Source organism: Dromaius novaehollandiae, chromosome 2, assembly GCF_036370855.1.
Source record: "Dromaius novaehollandiae isolate bDroNov1 chromosome 2, bDroNov1.hap1, whole genome shotgun sequence".
In the NCBI taxonomy this organism is placed as follows: Eukaryota; Metazoa; Chordata; class Aves; order Casuariiformes; family Dromaiidae; genus Dromaius; species Dromaius novaehollandiae.
Genome location: NC_088099.1, coordinates 15,009,136 through 15,031,892, shown reverse-complemented (window position 1 = coordinate 15,031,892; position 22,757 = coordinate 15,009,136). Strand labels below are relative to the sequence as shown.

General features: G+C 38.0%; 1 long non-coding RNA gene across 1 annotated transcript; it reads left to right on the top strand.

Annotated features, from left to right (window-relative positions):
• Positions 1–550: 550 nt before the first annotated feature.
• Positions 551–21,487, top strand: LOC112984053 (uncharacterized). The gene is made up of 3 exons (XR_010387555.1): positions 551–762; positions 2,633–2,737; positions 19,639–21,487. It is a non-coding gene; the product is annotated as an uncharacterized LOC112984053 (long non-coding RNA).
• The last annotated feature ends 1,270 nt before the right edge of the window (positions 21,488–22,757 follow it).

Below are 22,757 nucleotides of genomic sequence, written 5' to 3'. Positions count from 1 at the left end.
GAAAAACTCCCACCAGCTTTGTGTTGTTCAAATGTTCATGTCAGCATAAGGAGGATGGGGAACTGCCACTTGCTGCTGCTAGGGTTGTGTGAGAGGCATGTGCATCACAAAATGGGTGAATTTTGCCTTTATGCCATTGTTTGTGTACAGGACTTGCACTTGGCTCCCGTTCACCTTCAGCGAGAAACATATTTCTGCAGGCAGTGTTTGAAAAATGAGGCTCCATTAGGTAGGGTTTGGTCTGGGGGAAGATGTGGAACGGAGATGAGAGAAGTGAACAGAGGGCAGGGAAAGTCACAGAGGAAAAGTCAGATGCAGAGACTCTTCATTTTTAATGCTAAAACGTATTGTGATCCAAAGCATTCAGACACAGTAAAGAATCTGATATCTTAGGAGGAAAAAAACCAGACAAATAGGCTATCCAGTCACATCTAAGTGGAAATATATTTTCCTGAGCCATAGTGTTTGTGCTCTTCAATCTTCCTTAGTGACTTCGCTCTCACAGTACCAGCCCATTACCTATGAAAACACATTCTTTCTTTCTTACAGATACTAGGAGAATTGAAAGATGTGTCCAGGAAAATGAAACCTATGTCTAATGTTTGTGGAGGCGCACAAGGAAACAACAGGAACAACAGTTCTTTTAGGCTTCAAATCAAAGAATATTTATAAACATTTTGTGAAGAGTAGTATATATCTAGTCATTTCTGCTCTGCTCCCTTTGAGTCTGTTCCTTCTCGACCAGTACAGACCTTTGAGGAGGTAAGGCCCTCATCTTTATCAAAGGGAAATTGAAGACAAAAGAGGACTGATCAAATAATGTATTCAGCATTGAACATTTAAGATAGGAGGTCCATTTTGGAAAGGGGCTTGAGAATTTGAAATGTGGCTCCATTCTGAATTGAAAAGAAAATACTGTTTTTTCACTGAGTAGAATTTCCCATAAAAATGTTTCTGCTTGAAAAATGTTCATTTTAATGCTACTTTATGGTCTAAGGGAGATCAGATAACTGCTATTGAGTAGTGCCTGTTTTTCTCCATTTGCTATATAGGTTTTCTCCATTGAGTGTAGGATGAGAATAATCTTGTAGGTTCAGACACTTAAATTTAGGTGTCTGTGTGTGTTTACCTGTAATGTGAATGGACTGTTGCGGACTATTTGTCACACCACAAGGTAGACACCTATACTTTGTCAGCTGAAGTGCTCTCACGTGTCCAGTAACTGTATGGGCTCAAGTCGGGATTTAGGCACCAGTGACTGGCATCTTAGGGCCTTTCAGAGAAATGAGATGTTCTGCCTGACTTCCAGGTGCTTCTCCAAAAATGAGGCTGGTTTCCTTGAGGAGACACTCTGACATGCCTCTATGGAAATCTTTGGGTATCCTCTGGCATATCAAACAGTACTAGATGTCTCCCTCTTCCCTTCCCCAGGCCAACACAGAGGCTTCAATACCCAGCTCACATACACAACCCTGCCTGTATGTGGCTGAATCCTCAAGCTGGATCTGACCATAGGTTTGACTAGTTTGGTTTGCTAAACGCAGGCTTCAAGTGCTGTTTTAGATGCCCTAGGGTATCTGAGACTTCCACATTAGGCTGACTGATATTGCAAAGGATTTGTAGAAGACCCACAATCTTCTGGACTGACAGAAGCTGGGTGGGACACTCTGGAAGCTAGATGTATAAACTGGTAGTATTTACATGTTAGATATTGAAGGTCAGATGACATAAATCTCACTCTGAAAGTGTTGTAATAAAATAATTAAATGAATGTGCAATCTTTTGAAAATTGTTGTTGACAAAAACATTCTCAGGAAGCCAGCTGTCTTTCGAGCTTAAGAGATATTACGTCTTGATAGTGTTTGAGTAAGTAGCTTAATAGTAGAGTTTGTTTTTCTTGTATTTTTGTTACTACTGAACCTTTGTTGGCAAGAATAGAACCTGAGATTCATGGGGGCCAGAAGCACAGGCTTGAATGCAGAAAGGTAAAGAAATAGATCAATTGATTCATTTGGTTAATAATCTATGTATATACAAGTGAAAGGACCAGACGACTTTTCTCAGTGAATGTCTTCACTCACACTTTGATAGCCAAAATGAGAATCTGAATTCTGCCCACCAGTCCTAGGTATCATACATAATTAAAATCTGTTTTCATAACTTTTATCCTAGAATATTATCCTCCTCCAGTCTGAAATAATTATGACTTTTCTGGCTTTATATATCCTATTCAGTATTTTTTAATTGTCTTGCTTTAGCTTTCTGCCTTCCCTGTAAATATAACTGCATTTTCTTTCCTTCTTGCTCTCTTTTGGCCAAATGCTTGGTAAGTGTAATTTGATATAATACCATTGAAGACAATGTAACTTTGCTGATTTACACTGGCTGAGGCTTTCCCTTAGCTTGGCCAATTTATTTCCATGTCCCATTTCTGTGATTATTACAGGATTATAGCTTTTGCTGAACTTTTCAGTGTCAGAATTTGTACTTACTGAAAAACAGCATTTTTTTTAAAGAAAAATAATCACCACTTTCTGGCTTCTTTTTTTCCAGTTTAAGCAACTGTCCCATAAATATCACATTAATAAGAATCTGTTGCAAGTGTTTTCATTGTTTTCTCTTTGCTTTGCAGTGAGCTAAGTGTTTCTGAATTTCCTGGGCGGATGCATCACTATGACATGCTGAATCTGGTTTAATCAGTTTTATTGTATTTAAGCTATTCTAAATGCAGCTTGAGGTATGTAGCTATATCATTATTACTATAATTATTATTATTACTGTTACTGTCACTCTTTTTATTGCTGGTATTATCGGCATTTGGGAACTACTGATTGTCAGCTCTGTATTGAGAATAGCTTAGCATAACCCTAGGTAGTTTAGCCAGGAGGAGCCTCAGTGTTGGTTTGGTTTTGGTTTGCAGGGCTGGTGGAGACAAAAATAATGCAGGATTCCAGCTGTTGCAATGTTTGGAGCACAAGCACTATTTGTCCAGCCGTGAGACAGAGATTTCAGTAAGAGGACACATTTCTTTGTTAGTTGAACAAAACACAGAGAGACTTTCACAACACCTACGTGTTCGTTCTTGTTCCAGAAACATCAATGAGCCAGAAATATTTGTTGCAATATGAAATGTTCTGTGAGATAATGATAGCTTTGCAGAAATCTGGAAATACAAATTGCAGCAGGAGCTTCTCTCTTCATGATCTTACATTTATAGACATGTACAATTCAGCATTACTTAATAAAGAATTTGAAAGTAATTATGATTCCAAAGATACTGGTTCTGGGTCTTAAGCAGTTCTTTGATGGTCCGTTGGTTTACTGTTTGAAAAGAAAATGAAAGGGAGAGAAGAAAGGTTTGAGATGCAAAAAGCACTGGTTAAAGGACAGAGCAAACTTTGGGTATGTCCTGCTGAAGACTTAAAAGGATGATATGGGGACTCTTGTCCCTCCTCCTGTTAATGCCGCCTCATGTGGTCATCCAATGTGGAGGTACCACACAGCTATGCAGACCCTGCTTCTTGCTCATCTCTGAACTAGAAACTATGTGCTCACATTTGCACAGAGTTAAGCCTTACTCCTAAAGCAGTGCCGAGGGGATGTGTTGATTAGCTTGAGCATACTGGTGTGGATGAACAGGATTTGGGTCAGAGCTCGTTTGCACTCCTCCAGTGTGGAGTACTGGCAGTGTCTCTGTCTGCAAAAGACAACTTTATTGTGTGAGAAAGGAGCGACTTGCTGCAGGTGGCACGAGGATAATGTGGCCAAACAACTCTAGAAGAAAACTCTGGACATGTAATCCTGCCTTCCTGTTCCTACATTTTACAGTTGAAGCCAGTGCTTTTAGAGGCATTCCCAAATGTTGGCTAACGGAAGGCCTAAAGGAGTGGAAATAGTTTTAGACTACATTACAATTTTTAAAAGAGTATGTCTTTACATTTACTGGAGGAGAAAGACCGTACATTAAAAGTCCATGCTTGATTGCCACAAATCAGACTTTTCTTCAGGCTCTTCTTCCATTCCTTATAAATTCTTTTGGGTAAGCCACTCAATCTCTCAGTACCTATAGGCCTGACAATCACTCACTTTTTTGGGTTACTGGAAAGGCTAATTCATTTTTACTTTGCAATCCTAAACTATAAAGCATTTTGCAAACATGGAACTATTAACTACACCTATTTGTTATGCAAGGCAGGGCTGGGAATTGTTCCAGAAGCAAATCAATTGCACTCCACAGTTTTGATTTTGTGATATGCAGCTATTGGTTTCAGAGATACCTTGGGGTTTTCTAAATGGCCTCAGTCAAATATTTACATCAACTCCTTTAATCTTTGGCCTTATAATTAATTGAAAAATGATTTCCCCATGTTGCAAACCATTCTTGTCCCCAGCAGTTTAGGTACTTGGCTGGAGAGAATGATAATCAAAATCAGTTATCAACAAAAGTTATTTCCACTATCTTTTCCATATCACTGGCCAAGGTTAAAGCACTCAGCAATTTTAAAAGTGTTATCTCAGTTGTGCTGTGGGCTCCAGATCCAGATTAATGTTTAAGCAGTGAATCAAAATCTGTTCAAGATCCCTGCAGTTGTTCATGTACTAATTCTTTTTGGGTGTAACTCAGGGATGAGAGTGCCAAAATAGGGTGGGAATTGTCAACTAGACCAGGATCTCTCAGCTTGTGGACAGGTGTTACTGTCATCCTCCTCCAAGCACAAATGACACTGTGAGGTTCAAATGCCAAGCTATAAAGACAGAGATGTAAACAGAAGACAGAAAGACCAAAGATATAACAAGATGCCTGGTGCCTGGCTTAAAGAATCTGAGGTTGAAATGAGCATCAGCTGCATGCTTGGTAGTGCTGCAACTTAAAATTAGTTTAGACCATGTGTCCAAGGAACTTCTTTTGTCCAACAGAATGAATCAAACTCTAACTTCTGTACTTGGGGTAAAACTAATCTTCCTTATTTGCGTTCCACAAAAAAGAAAAGGAAAAAGCAAAGGAAAAGGAAAGGAAAAAAGAGCCTCATTACGAGACAACTCATTTGGCCACGTAGTGCTATACAATAATGTGCTATCTGTTTTAGCTAGCCCATCTAAATTTAGACTGTTTGCCGCAGTGCACTGCTATGTCATTTGTATGCTCACTGCTGAAAAGCTTCAGGAATGCTATCAAGCCCATTTGAAAGCCTGTTCAGTCTGTCCACGCATGGAAACAGCAATTCTGAAGTTACAGCACACATGAGAGGCTATACTATAGCAGTTTATCTCAGCATCATATAAAGCTCGGTACTGGCCACAGGACAAAAATCTGAACTTAAACAGAATTTCCTTTACCATCAATGGCGTGTCAGGTCCTGGTTACCGTTATACTACAGAAACAAAGCTTGTTTATCACTCTGTGGATTGTGTGAGCATTATTTTGAATTCATATTTGATGCAATATTCCATATATGTATGACTGTGGTCATGTCTAATACATTATATGGCCAAATAAATATGCATTTAACTCAGTCTGAATTCTTCCTCTGATTCAGCTCCTGAGATTGAATCAACTCTCAGGAGCAGAACAGTTTGCATTGAAAAAATGACTTAGCCTTCCCCAGTCATCTTTAATTACTTTAGGAGCTTGTTGCTGGCTAGTAAATCACTGACTATAGAAAGTTCCTAATTACTTCATCAGGAGGACCAGAATTCAAAATGAAAGATTAGAGCTCAAGGAAGATGGCCTCTAAAAGTTGTTAATCAGCTGTAGTTATTGACATCCGTGCTGCTGTGAACTTTGCAAGCTGTGATATGAACACTGATGATCATAAAGAATGAGGTCAGTTTTTTATTTCAGCCAAAACGACAGAACAGAGTTGATTCAGACAAATTAACAGTTAACTATAAAACTTGGAGCATGTGAGAATGACTCCATGAGAATGATCGTTCTGATCGTGGTGTTCTTTTTTGTTAAGGCATCAACTTTGGTCAGTTGCAGAACAGCTTTATGCAGGTTGGGTTGTATATTCGTATGGTTTTTATTGCCAGATGCTCAGTATTTGGTGTTTTTCATAAACCCCTGTGCCAGATGCTGAATTGCAGATCTCATTAGCAAAGCCTGTTTCTAGCCATCATTGCCAGCTCTCTTGCGGAGAAAGTTTGAAAGATTCATTCAAATCTGTGCTAATGACTGAGAACACAAATAAAATGTGATTGCTATTAAACCACCCCAAAACATGCATTGTTAATCACAAGATTTTCTAATTGCTTGATATTGGCATCTATGATGATAGGGCTATTTCTGTAGGCAACTTATTCAGTCTTTCATTGGTTCTCAGAGTTAACCTTGCCCCCTGTTTCATGCCATTTCTTCTGGGTGCCATTATTTGCAAAATCACTCCAGAAAACCCATATCTTTATGGTGTATCTTTGCAACCAAAGCATTGACATCAAAACAAACGTGAAAAAACATAGTTTAAGAAAAGACAAAAAATGGAGTAGTTTCATTCTCCAGCTGCTCACCTTTTTCATAATTTGTCTTTCCTTGTAAAAGACATAGGCCTCATAGAAGTAGGAGGTGATCACTGACAGCATGACTCTCATGGTAGTTAGAGCTTTCAGTTAAGTAATCAAATACTTCTGCATATTGGATTACAACTTAAATTAATGGATATTTGATGGCATTTCAAAATTCCTATCACTGACCTTCTAAGGAAGCTTTAAAAATATTGTTCTGAAAAGGAATATCAGCTTCAGATTCCGCATACTAAAATCTTTGTAAAGCAAATTAAGCACCTAAATAAGCACTACCATTTATTCAGATCCATGTCATGCTCTCTGTTATTTCTTTATCAGATATCACACATGATTTATTTAACATGAAGTTCTATATTGTTCGAGTGTAACTGAAAAAAATGCATTAATAGAGAAGAATGGAGAGAAAAAGGTACTGAACAGTTAACAGAGTCTCTTCTCTTCCTACTCATGATAGCATCTGTCTGCCCTGCTGATTACATTCCTTTACTTTCTTTTGATTTAACAGAGGAAGATGAATTATCTTGGGGCTCACAAAAATTGCTAATCAACCTCTAATTGTAAAATCTTCATTACTGGGTTGACCAGAGCAAAACAGAACCAAACGTGACTTTCAGGCTGAGGTTTCAGAACTACCTCCTGCTGTTGTTTCTCTTGAGGCAATGCAGTCACGGTGCACCCAGCACAGGTCAAGATCTAAATGGCATATTGTTACCTCAGGTGTTCTCTTTTTTGTATATTAAAAGATTTAACAAACCAAAACAAAAGGAAAATGATTATCACAGAGAATCTGTCTTATCTGCATGGCAATGGAATTTGTTTCTTCAAAAGTGAAATAATCTGATCACAAGGCAACGTATCAAAAGAAGAGTGAGAAATTACTTTGTATAGATCACTGAACTGTACATAGATATACTGAATTATGAGGACATGAAGGGAAAAAAAATTCTGCCATTATGGTAGGCAGAGCAGAGCCTGTTAGAAACATAAAACCAATATAAGCTAAATATTGTTTCTTTAAGATTAAAGAACAGGGCTTATAGCATTTTAATGTTTGTGATTAATGAGGCAGAAAGCAGATGCTCTATCAGTGAATTAGAGATAATATTATCAACATTCAGAGTAAGGAATAGTTTATTATTTCACAAAAGCTTCATGCCCTTCTGGCCCTGCTTAGGAACGTGGCAGGATATGAAATTAAGATGAACGATAGTCTAAACCGAGTTCACCCTTCCTCACAAGACCTTATTAGTAAAATAGTAATACAAAACATAGGCTTGCAAGACTAGTAATATGTGCAGCACCTACTGTAATATACATTGTTTTTGAATAATTGATTAGGAACATGTAGGACAGATCTTATTATCAAGGTCTATTGATTTTTTTCTACTCACAGCCTGTTGCTAAATCATTTTCTAATTATGTAATAATGTTGTAGGTATAGAGGACAGATCTGGATGGAATTCTAAATAATTCAATGAGTGCAGCAGTTTTTTCTAAGTGGAGTAAGACAGAGAGGTAATGCAGAACAGGACAGCTGATCTAAGTAAGACTAGGAATATTCAGCCTTTAAAAGAAAGTATGAGGGAAATGTTTATGGTTTAAGGTGGTGTGTTAAGAGAATGTTTTTTGTTTATTTCTTTGCCCTTGGAAGCTGCATCATACAGAGCATCTCACGGAGAATTTGTAAAAGGAGACAAACTTTTATGTTTGTGACAAGAGAGTTGGTATTACTTCTTGAATTCTTGAAGCCGTAGAAAAATATTACACTTAAGAATCAAACATAACAATAAAAGGAATAGTTTAATATAAATTTACAGCCTAGGAAACCAGTTGTTGACAATAACTGTGTAAATAAAAAAAAAAGCCCAGAGCTTCAGTAATAAATACTTTGATTAACTTTTGGCAACACCTTTTAGCCCAGGAAGTCAAACATCTGGAGAAAATGACAGGATTTTGCTGCCTAAATCTCATGATTATTTTCATTGTGCTGAAGACAAACATTACACAGCAAGAGAAACAATTAATTTAATCTCAGCTTTGCTTTCCAAGAGTTCACAGTTTATTATCTAGGCTTCTCTATAGTCAGTGGAAGCTAATTCAGATGACCTGATTTGGGTACCTTTCCTCAGATAGGAGAATCTCACTCCAGAGATGCTTATATTGGTATCAAGGAGTCTTATCATGCAGCTTTTTAAACTGAAAGGCTAACTTTTCTATGCCTAAAAAAGAGGAAACCAGGAGGAATATCCTCCTCTGCTGGTGATGAACTCCTTTTAATCTCATATTTTTTTTTTCATGGTAGAAAGATTGTAAGTATTAAAGAAGCAGACCATCCATAGTTGTAGATTGCAATACTAATGGGAAAACATTGAAAAAAAAACTCATGAGATGGAAAACTTCATTCATAATAGCTTCTATAAGTGCATAAAAGTAGAGCAATGAGTGCAGTCCTCAGCCTCTTTATCCATGTAAATGTATGTATGTTTATCTGCAGATGTAGTAGACTGCAGGCATAGTATCTGCAGGTGTCGTAGAGTATGAATTATGTAACAAACTTAAAAAAAATATATTTTGGTTTTATTCTTTAACTCAAAGAAATTGTTGCCTACTTGCATTCCTCTTCATTTAGTTAATACCAGTTCCACATTTATTTATATTAATTAAAAACTGATTTTTTGTTTGGATAATAAATTTTTATACCTCTTCACTAAAATGAAGAAACTTCAGCTGGAGAAAAGTATTTTGGATTAAATGAAACACTCTGACAGTTTTTCCCCATGCTTTTTCAATCCTTTTAAAAATGTAGCTTAATTATAAAACAAAAAGGCATTTCAAATGCTGAAGCTGAAACATTTCATTTTCAAAATGCTGAAACAAAGTGTTGAGTGAAAGAATAGTGGAAAAGCAAGGAATAGGACTCTAGTCTTCTAACTGTCAGACCTTTTTGCTATCTAACTAGATAGTAACTAGACTTTTTTCATGATGGCTGCTCTAGTAGCACAGCAGTCTGTGACAACTAGGTATTTCCTGTTCATTAGCATCTAAATGCTGCAAGACTACTTGGACCAGCAAATTTTGGATCTGACAAGATTCCTGGCTGCCTTAAGGTCCCACAGATTCTTCTTCTCATATTTCTTCCCTTCCAAAATATGCAAACTGGTGAAAGTACACCGTTGAAATGAATTTTGGAAGGTAGTTTGAAGTAACAGCATAAATAGGTAATAAAAGAGTCTATTAGACAGGCAGTGCTGTTCTTTGAAACAAATAGATGAAGGCTAGGCAAATTCCTTTCACACCAACCACTGTCTCTTCACCATTCACAAGCCCTTTAAATTATGTTATAAGCTCATTCATAGAAGAATTTTGGCTTTATACTGTAAGGAACAAATAGGCCTGTAGCCCTTGGCCTCTGACAAAACCTTGTAAAACACATGCATGAATAACTAATAGCAATGATATCTACCACTTGGGAAAACACTTATAATTGGGAGATCATATTTCTGCACTTGAAGCAACGTGATGTGCAAGTGACTCAACGTTAAAAATAACTCTATAGAAGAGATGGGGAAAAAACTCCCAACAAACCAGAAAGATATAATGTACCATCACAAATATGGCATAATTTAGCCTACATCACTTTTTAAAAAAGGCTTCAGGTTTCTTCCTCACATCCCCTTCCTGCCTTTAAAGTAACACTGTAACTTGCTGTAGCTACACTTGAGCCTACTGTTGAGTGAACTGACAGGTAGAATTTATAGAAAATACCTTTAAAGTTGAGCTTTTGTAACTGCAAGCTAAGTAAGTCTTCTATGCTTATAATGAGACTGATGCTAATTGTGATGACATTTTTTTTTCTTATTACACTCCTCTTAATATCTTTTTCCCCAGGAGTATCTTGCAGAGTAGAACATGTCCCACATTTTTCTATGGTATAGTAAGCTTCCAGACTGTGCATCATGTAGGATCTGTCTCCCTTGTAGTGAATAGCTGGCTTAGATACTTGCAGCAGGTGTAGTGACCTGGGACTCATGCTAGGCAAATAGCTCAAGTACCTACCAGTTTTGTAGGTGGCTTTTATTACTAGCCACCTATTCCATTACTAATTATGGCAACACAGCTGAGTACTATTTTACCATATTAATTTTGTGCCAAGACCAAAGTTACTTTAAATATCTGTACAGGTATATCGTTGCTGTGAATGTATTATGGGCAGACCCTAAGTGGTGTAACACAGAATTTTCAGCTGAGGTGAAGGAAGATGAGCTGACTTAAAGCCACCCTGTGTCTGTAAACTAGACTTTGCAAAGTGTGTAACACATCACAAACATAGTATGATGTAGAATACATAGGAGCCGGCTGTAGTGTTGCTTGATAATCAAAACGAACATGTGGTAGCCTCTGGGAATGTACACCTTTACTTGGTGATCAGCTTACCCTCAGACTCATGCCACCATATCATCACTACAATATCAATGTAAGATTAAAGATACCACAAATCTGCCTAGGTGTACTGCCATCACACCTCCAACACTGGATGACTGTCTAAATAAGGATGAACTCTACCTGATTTGGGGATACAGTCCTCCTCAGTCTCCTTTGTTCTGCATGGTCAATCTTGAACCAGATTTGTCCTTCCCAGAGGAGTTATGAAGACTAGGATACTGTGGTTGGGACTGAGAGAGTAGAAGAATGTGTGTTGTGATGGGGAGTTAAAGAACATGAGACTGGGCACTGAAGTAGAGGTTTTCTATGGGGAAAAATGGGACACATGGATATTGCAGTAGACAAGGGAGCTAGTTACCTGAAATTTCAGGTATGGGAATAGGAGTGTGTGAAGGTAGGGACCTGTGGATTGTACTTGAGTAGGAAGTATAAAAGTAGGACACCTGGCTGAAACCTTGGAAACCTCCTTCCAACATCTACTGATGTTTGTAGTAGTCCACATGCCTAGTGTAGTGAACATAGCAAGGAAACTAAACAAAACACATCTTAAAATCATCTGGCTGCATATGTATTTTCTTGTTTTTTTATTTGTGGAAGCCCTACCACAGGAGAAGGGGCAAAAATAAAAAAAATGCATAGGCCACAAGATAGCTACCATACCTGTGCAAGGATGCAAATGCATAAATGCTTATATACTCTTATTTGAACTCTCTCAGGTTATGATAGCATCTGATCTCCCACTGAAATCTGGATAAAACTGGATGAATAGTATACCTGAACAAGATAAGCCAGATGGTGTGTGTGATCTTAGTCTTTTTTGAAACTGCAATTTATTTCATTAAGTAACGTATTAATTTTCATTTTCAGACAAACGACAAACAAATAATTAGCATTTTGGCCACACAAAATAGTTAGTTAAAATAGGTCTCAAAATGTTTACTGATATTTACATGTTGTTTTTCTCTCTTTCTCTTATTTTTCAGGTAGTAGGATTCCCCCCATAAATACACATAGACAAGAACCTTGGAACACAGAATGCATGGACAAACATTCAAATTTGGGGTTTTAACTTTTAGAGGTTATTAAAGTGAGGAATATAGTTTATTTTATTTTTATACGCACACACGCACACGCACACACACACACACACTTCTATATTTATACATACACACACTATTTAGTCCTAGGATATGATTTAGAAGATTTCAAGTTTTTTTTGACAAAAAGGTTTTTTTTTTGCTTGAATCAAAATCGTCACAAGAAAATACTTCCCTTTTTGTCACATTTTTAATCAAATAATTCCATGAGTTTCATGCCTTGTACAATCTAGCAACCATTTTAAAAGCAATGATGTTTTGGATTCTGGTCTGATGAAAGAGCTGTGAAAAATTGCTTTTCTTAACATTGCTTTTGTTTTATTCTGCTTGTGCTGATAATACCTATTCTCCAAATCTAAATTGTTTTGCTTTGCTCCAAACAAGACAGCATTATTTTTTTCGTATGGGAATATGTTTCTCATGTGGAAATAAGAGGTTAAGTAATAGGATTCTTTATTGTTGGTATTATGGTAGCACTTAGAAACCTCACACAGAGCTGGTGCTCTGTGATGCTTAGTGTTACACAAACAGAGCAAAAGATAGGTCGTTAAGTTTACAGTTTCAGTGGTAAGTGGTTTCACCAGGCTATATGCTACTTCTCAGGGAAGATAACCTCTCTATTACTGTGAATATTATCATCATGCTATCACATACTATAGCAGATTTTGCTATGTGTTCATCATTTGGCTGCTCAACACTGCTATTGCTTCAGACCCCTTAATTTCAGTGCTACCATATCCTGTGCTTGCCAAGTAGCCTGATTTCACCTCTGACTGGGTGTGCTGTTTGCAGCCAGGTCCCAAACAGACAACAGGAGGCCTGAGGAAGGGCACTGCACCATAAAAAATAAAGATGCATGAAGGCCTACTCATTCATTGCAGTGCAGAGCTGTATAGGCTGAAACGTGTCAAAGTTTTAGGTAGGAGAGATCTTAATGGAGAGGCTGTGAGAAAACAGGAAAAGTTTGTTTCTCCAAGCATAAAAAAACAGAGCTTCCATTAATTTTTTTGTGGGCTGGTCATATTAGCAACTTTGTGGTGATGAATGAGTTTAATATCGGAAAAATGGTGAAACTTCATATTTATATGTTTATATAGCTCTCTGAAGAGGCTCTACTGCCCTCCACTTTTTGGTTGTTTGCTTATTTCTGGAGGTATTGGTAGATATCACTGAAGTGTCATGCATTGAAAGGGGACATTCTGGGTCTTTTTGGGGTATCTATGCTGACATATTTGATTCAGAGGACAAATGCACAGAAATCTATTGCTGGATGCATTTTGGCCTTGAGCACCTGAAACTTCTCATTGTCTTCTATTCACACTTTCTCACAGGTCAAGGAAGCAATCATGTGGCTCTTTGCACTGGGTATCTGTGAACTCTATACTCCTTTAAATATAGCAGTCACAAAGTTAAATATGCTTATGAGCATATTTAATGTCTTTAATGTTTTATGTGCATGTCTGTGATATCACACTCCACTGCTTAAACAAACATTTCCAGGAAAGTTTAAGAATCTTGCTATGCTGTCTCTTGTATCTGGTCTTCAAACACTTGCTGCAAGAGCACTAATGAGTTATCAGCACTCGGACCATTCGCTGACACTTGGGAAAGATGTAGTAGAGCATACATAAAGCATTTTGGCTAAAAAATTCTAATTCTCAGGACTAGGTCTCCAAGCTTAATTGACACTTATAAATGGAAATTTACAGAGAATTTAAGAGAGGATCTAAATAAATCCTCTTTTAGGTATTTGTCATGTTTGAAAAACAGTCATGTAATTCCCTATGTTGACTGTCTCCATTTTTCTCCCTTTCTCTATTTCCCCCTAAGACTACCTATTTCAGAAGGTCCAAGAATCCTATGTATTTCCTCCATTACTGTAGAAGTCTCTAAATGAAGAAAAGCCTGGTTAATCCATAATAATGGCAGGTCTGTTTATTGATCTCATAAATTGCACTTTGCTTGACCTGTCAAAAAGGCAGAATTCTCAGCGTGTGCTTTCCTGCTCCTCTAAGGACCTCGGGCAGATTGCTCCCCCCAGCCTCTCCCCATCTGCTGGCAGCTGCTGTAAACACTGATCTAAATTCATTAACCTTCCTCCAAACAATCTATGTGAGTTCATCCTTGAGAAAGTACAGAGGAACAATACACACTCACTACTGATTTTTCTTCCCTGTCTTTCAGAACGCACCAGCACCCAAGCTGCATGCCGGTCTTGTGCTAAAAGAAGGCAAATTAAACTCAAATCAATAAGAATTGAAATCACCCCACAGATTAGGATTTCCTAATTAGAAATGCTCTGATTCTCAGTCAGTGTTAACACCTGTGCAATACCAAGCAAAAATCTACACACTTATCTGAGCAATGAATGATATATATTTTTGAGAAACAATTAGGAAGCCAGGGCTTAATGGAAAACACTTCCAGAGTGAATTACTGATTCTGTATTACTTCTACCTGAACCATACCCTGATGTGTAATACTATTGTCACCATGTGAATGTCATGAATGGATCTCCAGGGTGACTCTTGCGTAGATGGGAAACTGTTCTGGCTGAACTGGGTAGCTGTAGACAACTGCATGACTCAGATAATGCTGTTGCTATGTAATGTTATTGGGTTGTATCCAGAGCACGGATTTCTTGCACTCTGAAGGTGCATTGCTGTGTATCTTTTAAAAGTATCTATTAAGAAAAGACTTTTCTTTTAAAGATGTGTCTTTTAGCAGTGTGGTTTCCGATATGACAATGTGAAAACCAGAGTACACAGAAAATGGCCCTTTTAAAAGGCAGCCCTGGAATTTAAATGCCTATTTCCCTTCACCAGTAAACAGGGCTGAGTTCCAGCTCACATTTACTTTATTGGGAGTTTGAACTATAGGTGCCGTGTAAGCCACCAGATATCTCCCCTGATTTTGCTGTAAGTCTCAGGAAGAATGCAAAATCTGGTATTGAACTGTAGGTCTAAGGTAGACTGACTATGTTTTCATAGGAAACCCAGTGAGAAGAGATGACTAGCTTAGGTGAAACATCCAGCTCCTGGGTGGTTATAAGTGTGTGTGCTGAATCCCTGCTAAAATGTACTGAGAGGGCTGATACCCAAATTTTGAAAAAGTAGTTTTGCAAAAATTTTGTGTGAATTCTGCTCTCACTTGAGCCTACCTTAGTTAGTTGTTTCCAAATATTGCCTCAAATCAAATCAAAACAAACAAACAAACAAACAAACAAAAAACTTGTGGCTGACAAATTGTCAAAATCATGTTCAAGCAGTTGGCTACGCTAAATGTGGCTGCAGGTGAGATGCGTGTTCTGCTAGCTGTGGTGGTTAGTAATTTGTAGGGATATAGGTCCATCCTGAGTGGCTGGGACGCATTGTAATTACAAGGATTTTGACCAACTCTTTCACCATGACTGTGTTGTGAATGAGGAATCAAAACAGGATGAGATAAATATTCTGTGGAAAGTTTATTAGCAAAATATTTATAATGAGTTGGATCTGGCATTTCTGATAAGAAAATGAGCGACAGAGAGAAAAGTGAAGTGAAAAAAAGTGATGATTTTGTTTCATCATAAAGGCATAGATGTATGCTATGAAAGCAAAATGATAAAATATAAGAGACAATTGTAAATGCTGTATATTTTCAGTCTGTCTGACAGTTTAGGAGATGACAGTGGAGAGATCTTTGCTTGCCTTGCTTATCTCTTAAGGAGAAATCAGCCCAAAGGCAGCAATGTAGTGTCCATATACCGAAAGTACTTTGGGTCAGATGTACTGCTGCACTATGCAGTAAGCGTTCACAGCACTGAAAGAATCTGTGCAAGAGCAAAAGACATAGCCACCTCCCTTGGTGTAACGGCTGGAAGTGATTTAGCAAAGCAGGATCTGAAATTTAAATCTCTTTGAATGAAAAGAGTGCTTGATATTAGAAATCTTCAATTCTCTACTGAAGACCACAAAACTAATCTGGCAAAAAGCTGGTGTTCTCTATATCATGTATATATTTTCTAATTTGATTTTTTGTTCCTGACTCGATACTACAGGATAATGTATTTCTCTGTTAGTGCATAAAAATGCAGTGGGTGAAGACAGATTACGACTAAAAATACAGTGGATGAAGACAGATTTTCATTGCTCAGTCTGCAATGGATGGGAGGCGTGAAAGTTTCAGTCTAAGGAGAAAGAATAGGAGGTGGTTCTTTGTGTGAATCTTCACACTAGATGTCTGAAGTTTCCCTCTGTCACTTTCTAATTTGTAAATCTGTAACCTGCAGAAGCACTACTCAGACCTGTGAGATGTTGCTAGAAGTTGTGCAGCATATGATATGCATGAGCAATGATCTTCCTCTTTCTTTACTGGTTTCCGTACAGAAAGTCCTGTGACATTAAGGCTGAGGAACTTGATGTGCTAGTGGGCCTCAAATTCAAATGATATGCTGGAGAGGGAGTTTAAAAACAGTTCATGATACATTCAAGTTTGCCCAAGTAAATAAAGATGGAATGCTTTTGTGTAATGTTGGAAACAAATTGGAAGGGACAAATTCTGCTAAATTACCTGTAGGTAGAATTGGCTAATTTCACTATAACTGAAACAGGATTGAGTCATTAGCTGGCTCTGAAAAATAGTTTTAAAAAAAGGACAAAGCTACCCATTACTCTGTCTAAATATCCATTTCTATTATTTTTAATGTAAAAATATGCAGGTCTTACCAAAAAAAAAAAAGTCTTACGTTTCAAGTCTTGGACTTGACATTTGCCTGGGCCATTAAAATATTTTAGCAGACTGATGAGCAGATGCATTGGAAAATAGCATGCACAATAAAACTGCAGCTTATGTATTTTTTCCATGGCCTTAGTAATGTTGTTATTAATATATTCAAATTAGTGTCAAAACATTCTCTGTCCCTGGATCTGAGAAGGTACTTTAGGACACACTCTCTCAAAGGCTGTGAAAATTTAAAGGCATGCCATTTGGACGAATGCTATCTTTATATATTTCTCTATCTACAAAGTGATGGTAAGTTAAGGCATTTCACTACAGTAGAAGGTAGGTGGTAGAATGGTTTTGAATTAATTAAATATGAATTGTGAGCACAATAGAAAAATGGTTACACCGGGAGCTGGATCAGATCTAAAGGCTCTAGCTTACCCTTCTCTCTCTAGTCAGATGTCCCCCCCATCTTCAGATGCCAGATTCAGATGTCCCTTGGACCAGTGTGCAATTTTGCAGGCTGGTAGTGACAGAACGTGAGTGGGGATAAGGGAAACATGGTTCATTCCATCTCCCGTTCCTGGCTAGTCCACGCTGCCTTTATCTCCAGGGGACTTTTCAGGACAATCGAATATGTAATCTTATGGACATGGATTCAATTCTTCCAGAGCCAAAGATCAGCTGTGCTACAACAGTAAAGCCCATCAAGAAAAAGTGGCATTTCGCAGGAGAATACTGTGAAAGAAGGCTTTTAATTAATTTTTATTTTTAATTAATTTTTAATTAAAGAAATTGTAAGAGGCAGTATGGCTGCTGGAGAAGGCAGATGTAGCTTTCTAAAAAGCAGTATCAGGCAACCTCGATTGGTGGGTTGCTAGGGAATGACGATCTCTTGGAACACAGTTTCAAGGATTGATTTCAGTTACTCCAGGTTAGAACAGTTCAGAAATTGAGTTATAGGAACTTACTGAAACTGTGCCTTAAAATACCCTCATTTCCAATAAATTACTATATAAGGGCTGAGTGGTCAGCTGGTATAAAACAACATTACTCCAGTAAAAACAATGTATTGCTTTTCAGTGTTAAATAAATAAACCCACATTTCTTTCTTGGCTCATTTATAAACTTTGGTGAAAGGTACCTGATTGATAGGAATGTAATGATAATCCAGCTCCTCCATTTAATGAGGGAGAGAGAACATCCAGCTAAAACAGTGTGTGTTTCTGTCACCCAGAGAATGGGCTGAAATGACTGCCAGGAGTTATTGAGCTGGAGAGAATTTTAAATGAATGAATTGGGCATGAGTCACGTCTTTCCACAGAGCAACTGTGGGCGCTGGCTGCTGATGTACTTTGCAGATCAACAAGGGCCCCTTTTGAGGGAGCCAAGGGGAGAATTTCATAACTGACTGAGATTTTGAATTCTGCGATATGCCTGGGATAATAATACCATACAAAAGCAAAGATTATTTAAAGACAAGCAGCTTCAGTTTGTAAATAACTCAAATACCAGCAAACTTGGGTGGTGAAGGGTGGCAGGGTGTTAATTGGTCTGGAAGCAGTATAAATACTTTTTGCATTTATCTCACTTACAAATGTTCACTGGTGATATGTTATCAGTAATTTATGATGTGCCATGACAAACGCTTACATTTCTGACAAAAATAGCAATTAGTTAGAGGAATGAGGATTCTCCCTGAATGTTTTCAGCAAGTTGGAGGAAGGGGGGATTTCTTTCCTTCCATGCATGAAGTGCTAGTAAAAATCCTTCAAATTTGGCAATTTTGTCTGTTGCCCGAATTTGGTCGAGACTTTAAGTTGTTCTAAAGACCTTACAAATGCTCACATAAAATTATTAGAATGAATTATTTGCCAGCTAGTGCACCCATTAGCATGCAACTGTGGTGACAGGTATGACGGAATGTCATGAAATTGCGCGTGAACTTTCTTAATCTTTGATTCAGACATTGTTGCTTTTTGATTTTTTTCTTTCTTCACGGGCACAGAATTTGTTACCAAAGGATGTATGCTGAAGAAGCAGTAAAAAGTGCGTCAAAATTGTCAAGCTCAGCCTCAGTCTGAGTCTCACACTCCTGTCAGGGGAGTGCCCTGTTGCCCCAAAACTTCATCCCAAGGCCCACCAAACCCAGGATTCTTATCAGGTGCAGGGAAATGAATGGAGGTCTAATTTGTTGTAGTTAAGTATTACACTGCAGATAAGTACTGCACTATGTCTTCATTTTCATCCCCAGGGAAAGTGAATCAGTGACTAGAAGCGAGAAAAATCAAACCAATGCTTTCTGAAGCTGGTGATTGCTATGAATCCAGAAGGTCACTGTGACCTTAGTGGCTCCGTGGCTGGAATCAAAATACTGTGAATAGGAACGATGTTAATATCTAGGCTTCCCTGATGCATTTCTATCTTCTTGCAAGCCTCATCTCTCTATTGCATGAGTAGAGTAGTTTCAGTGTCATCTTGCTAAGTGTTTTACTTGTGTTGCTCAGTCAGCTCTGGTAGTGTTTGTTTTGAAAATTTAGAGTTTAATTAATTCTTGGTGATTTAGGACATCTGCAAAACTAATGGTTTCTGACTTCAGAGAGAACTTGAAAAAAGAGTGTAAAATTATGGTTGCATTCACAGACTGCAAAGAAATAGTATTGGTCAAGAATCAAGAAGCAATTCATTTCTATACATTTCTTTTTTGTAAGAAATCTGCAGAATACCATAATGAAACTTGCATTAATACATTTTGTAAATAGCCAAATTCAAAGATCATTGAAGCCAATGGAAAGGCACTGCTTGAGCTCAGGAGTTTACGGTAAATTCTGGAATTGTCAGACATTACTTATGCTCATTTTCTTCCTTGCAGAACCCCTTGTCTGAGAATTCACCTTTTTGAAGCATCATCTGACATCTCTGTTCTCAGCTATGGACTGAATCTCGAATCTGAGCAGCAAGGGAAATCCACTGGCAGCCTCCAAGCACAGAGGCCTGCCTCCCCATCTAGGGAGGAATGCAGGCCATTTTGGCCGTAACAGAGTTACTGAAACCAGTAATGTAAAAATACCTTATCAGACACCTTGTAAGCTATGATGACCAGTGAGTCTAATAAGGGATTGCACAGAGCCTGATGTCAGAAAAGTGGTGATCACTTGAAACAGCAGGGAAAGCTCTAGAGAAAGCATCCCCAGAGCTAAGGTCCCAGGTGTGTGTGCAGGGGAAGGAGAGATTGTATGAACTTTTGGGCATGGGGTTGCTATTTATGGTGTTTACATAACATCTAGGGCAAATAGGCAACCAGCTTGGGGTGTTACAATGCTGGGCATAATTACAAAAGGCAAAATGAGGGCTCCTGTTTCATTTGGAAGGGTTGGAGTAACTGACTGATCTTTTTGGGTACTTTTTTATCTCCTCTAAAGTTACTCTGTGAGGTGACTGAAGTCCCAGGTGGCAGTATTCATTGACTGCGGCTCAGAGGGGCACAGACTGGAGGGAATGTCAATGGCAATAAATGTCTTATGTCATTCCGAGAAGCTGTGAGATGGGATTGTTCAGGCTCTGCTGGACAAACCTTTGTGATTATTCAGGAACACTGAAGCTGATAAGGAACCATGTTGCTTAACAGTAAGAAGCAAGTAAATCTTATATTCCAAATGAAAGGGCACAATCTGGTCAATATGAATGATAATAATTGGATGAACTGTCAGGATGCTAGGTTTGTGCACCACCCAGTCATAACTGAAGTCAATGGAAAAGCACGCTGAAGCCTAAGGTATGTGACAGAATAACATTCTGATTTTAGACAGATATTCTCTTCTAATAAGAATATGCTTTAGCCCTATTACTGAAGCTTCTTTCTCCTGAACTCCATAAAAACGCAGTTGTATGAGCTGCTGTACCCACTGTTACATGGTTGGCATTAGACCTGTCAGGATTAGACCTAAAAATGCCTGCAAATCAGATGAGGAATTCTAACTGAAATGGAAAAATACTATTTTTTTTTCCTGAACTTTCTCATACCAACAACTGAAGCTGTTTCTTCAGCTCTTAGTGGGTGACTGGCTTGTTTCAAGAGTGAAGAAGATATTGTAGGAATGCTGTGTGACCACAGTGTGCATCGCTGGGCTTGCTGCTTCTGGAGCAACGACTGACTCAGAGGATTCTGCTCTCTGTGCAGATTCTGTTATCTCCCAGCACATGTTCTCAAGCATTGAGCTGTTATGTCAGTGACACTGAGTGAATATGTTCTAGGGATAATAACAGATAGGAAAAGAATCTTCGATCCAAGGAAACGCAATTGGTATTTGAAAAAAAAATCACACCAACTTACTCATTTTCAGTTAAACTCATCAGGAAAAGAAATTTATTTTGCTCTGGAAAAGAATCCCTCCCAGCCCTCTCTTGCTAAGGTTTTGTGTGCAGGAACATGGCGTGTTCTAGAGGAGGTGACTGATTCTTTTAGACCACTTTGACAAGAGCAGTAAATTTCAGTTTCCAAACCTGCTCAGATGTGGAAGCTCTGAGCCACAGAAAAGGCTTACACAATTCAAGGATCCAGGCTGTCTGCTGGAAGAACTGCCAGGAATGATAAAAATGATAATAAATTTACTTTTACTGCTCCTTTCTGTTGTAATAAATTTGTCCTGTATCTTTACACAAAAACGCACACAGACCCTCTTTATAAAACTCTGGGGAGAAATTTGTGCACAAAAGTAACATTCTCTTTCTCCTCACTTCTGTTTGTGGTGTCTTTTTATAATTTGTGGAAAGTGTCCAACAGGTTGGAAAATGCACTGAAAACCTAATCCAGACATGTCAATACAACACTGGTTTTAGTTTAAACAAAAACCAAGCAAGTTTTCCCCTTTCCAAAGTTGTCTTGTCTCCAAAAATACTTCTCTGATTCAAATAGTATATTTTTATCCTGGCTTAACTCCTTCTGTACTGGATAACAAGCAATGCTATTTTTATATGGCACCATGTGTGTGTACTTATGTAGAAAAATATATTTCTCTAACAGCAGGAGAAGGTTTGATCAGGACTCAAGATTCTGAGATGGGCTTGGCCAAAGTTCTTTGCTGGTGTAAAATGAACTTGGTACAGTAGCACTAATTTCTAGTAGTGCAAAACTTGAACCATAGTGCACGAACCATGTCAAGTGGTAAAGGAAATATCATCATTCTCCTATATATATATATATGTATGTCTTTTTGGAGAACAGTTATAGGGAACATGTAGTACTTTTGGAGAATTGGTTTGTAAAATTTTCCAGAAATTATTGCTTTTGGTGGGGAGGAGGTGATATATCTGCATCCGAACTTCAGTGCCATTCCTTGCTCTTTGACAATTTGTCAATAATTTGACAAAATTTGACATAATTCTTTAAAGGGAGGTGAGTTTCCCTCAAGATCAGTCAATATCAGAACTGGCTTGAGTCTTGAAATTCAGACCACATTAAGAGTTTTGGAAAGCTTAGGTTCCATATTTGGTTTCAGTCAATGGAAGACAGAATATGTCACCCATAGAAAATCTTGGATGTGGATTAGGAAAAATATCCGCAGTCCATGGCATGTTTTTTTTGCAAACCCATGTTCATGCACATACAGTATTATATAAACTAATTTAAGTTTGGGTGGTCCAGCATGGATGTATATGATGGATATAAATCAAAAGAATTTAACTGACTCATCAAGAATGTATTTAACATTGGAGCTGAGAGGGTGTTGTATTCCCCCCCCCAATTCTGTCACTTCCCCCCAGTGACACCATCATCTGTGTCATATAATAAACCTGAAGCCCAAACTGTTTTTACCCAAACTAAAGCCAATTTAATTCAAAATGAGGTTGAGGTTGATAATTCTCATCTTTTACTTGTCATAATTGTAGGTGTGTGTATTTAAAAAAGGAAAAAAATTAAGTGATGTGTTCACAAGCATTTCCATTCAAAATGAACTCCTAAATTTTATCCAGACTGTATTCCTGCTAAAT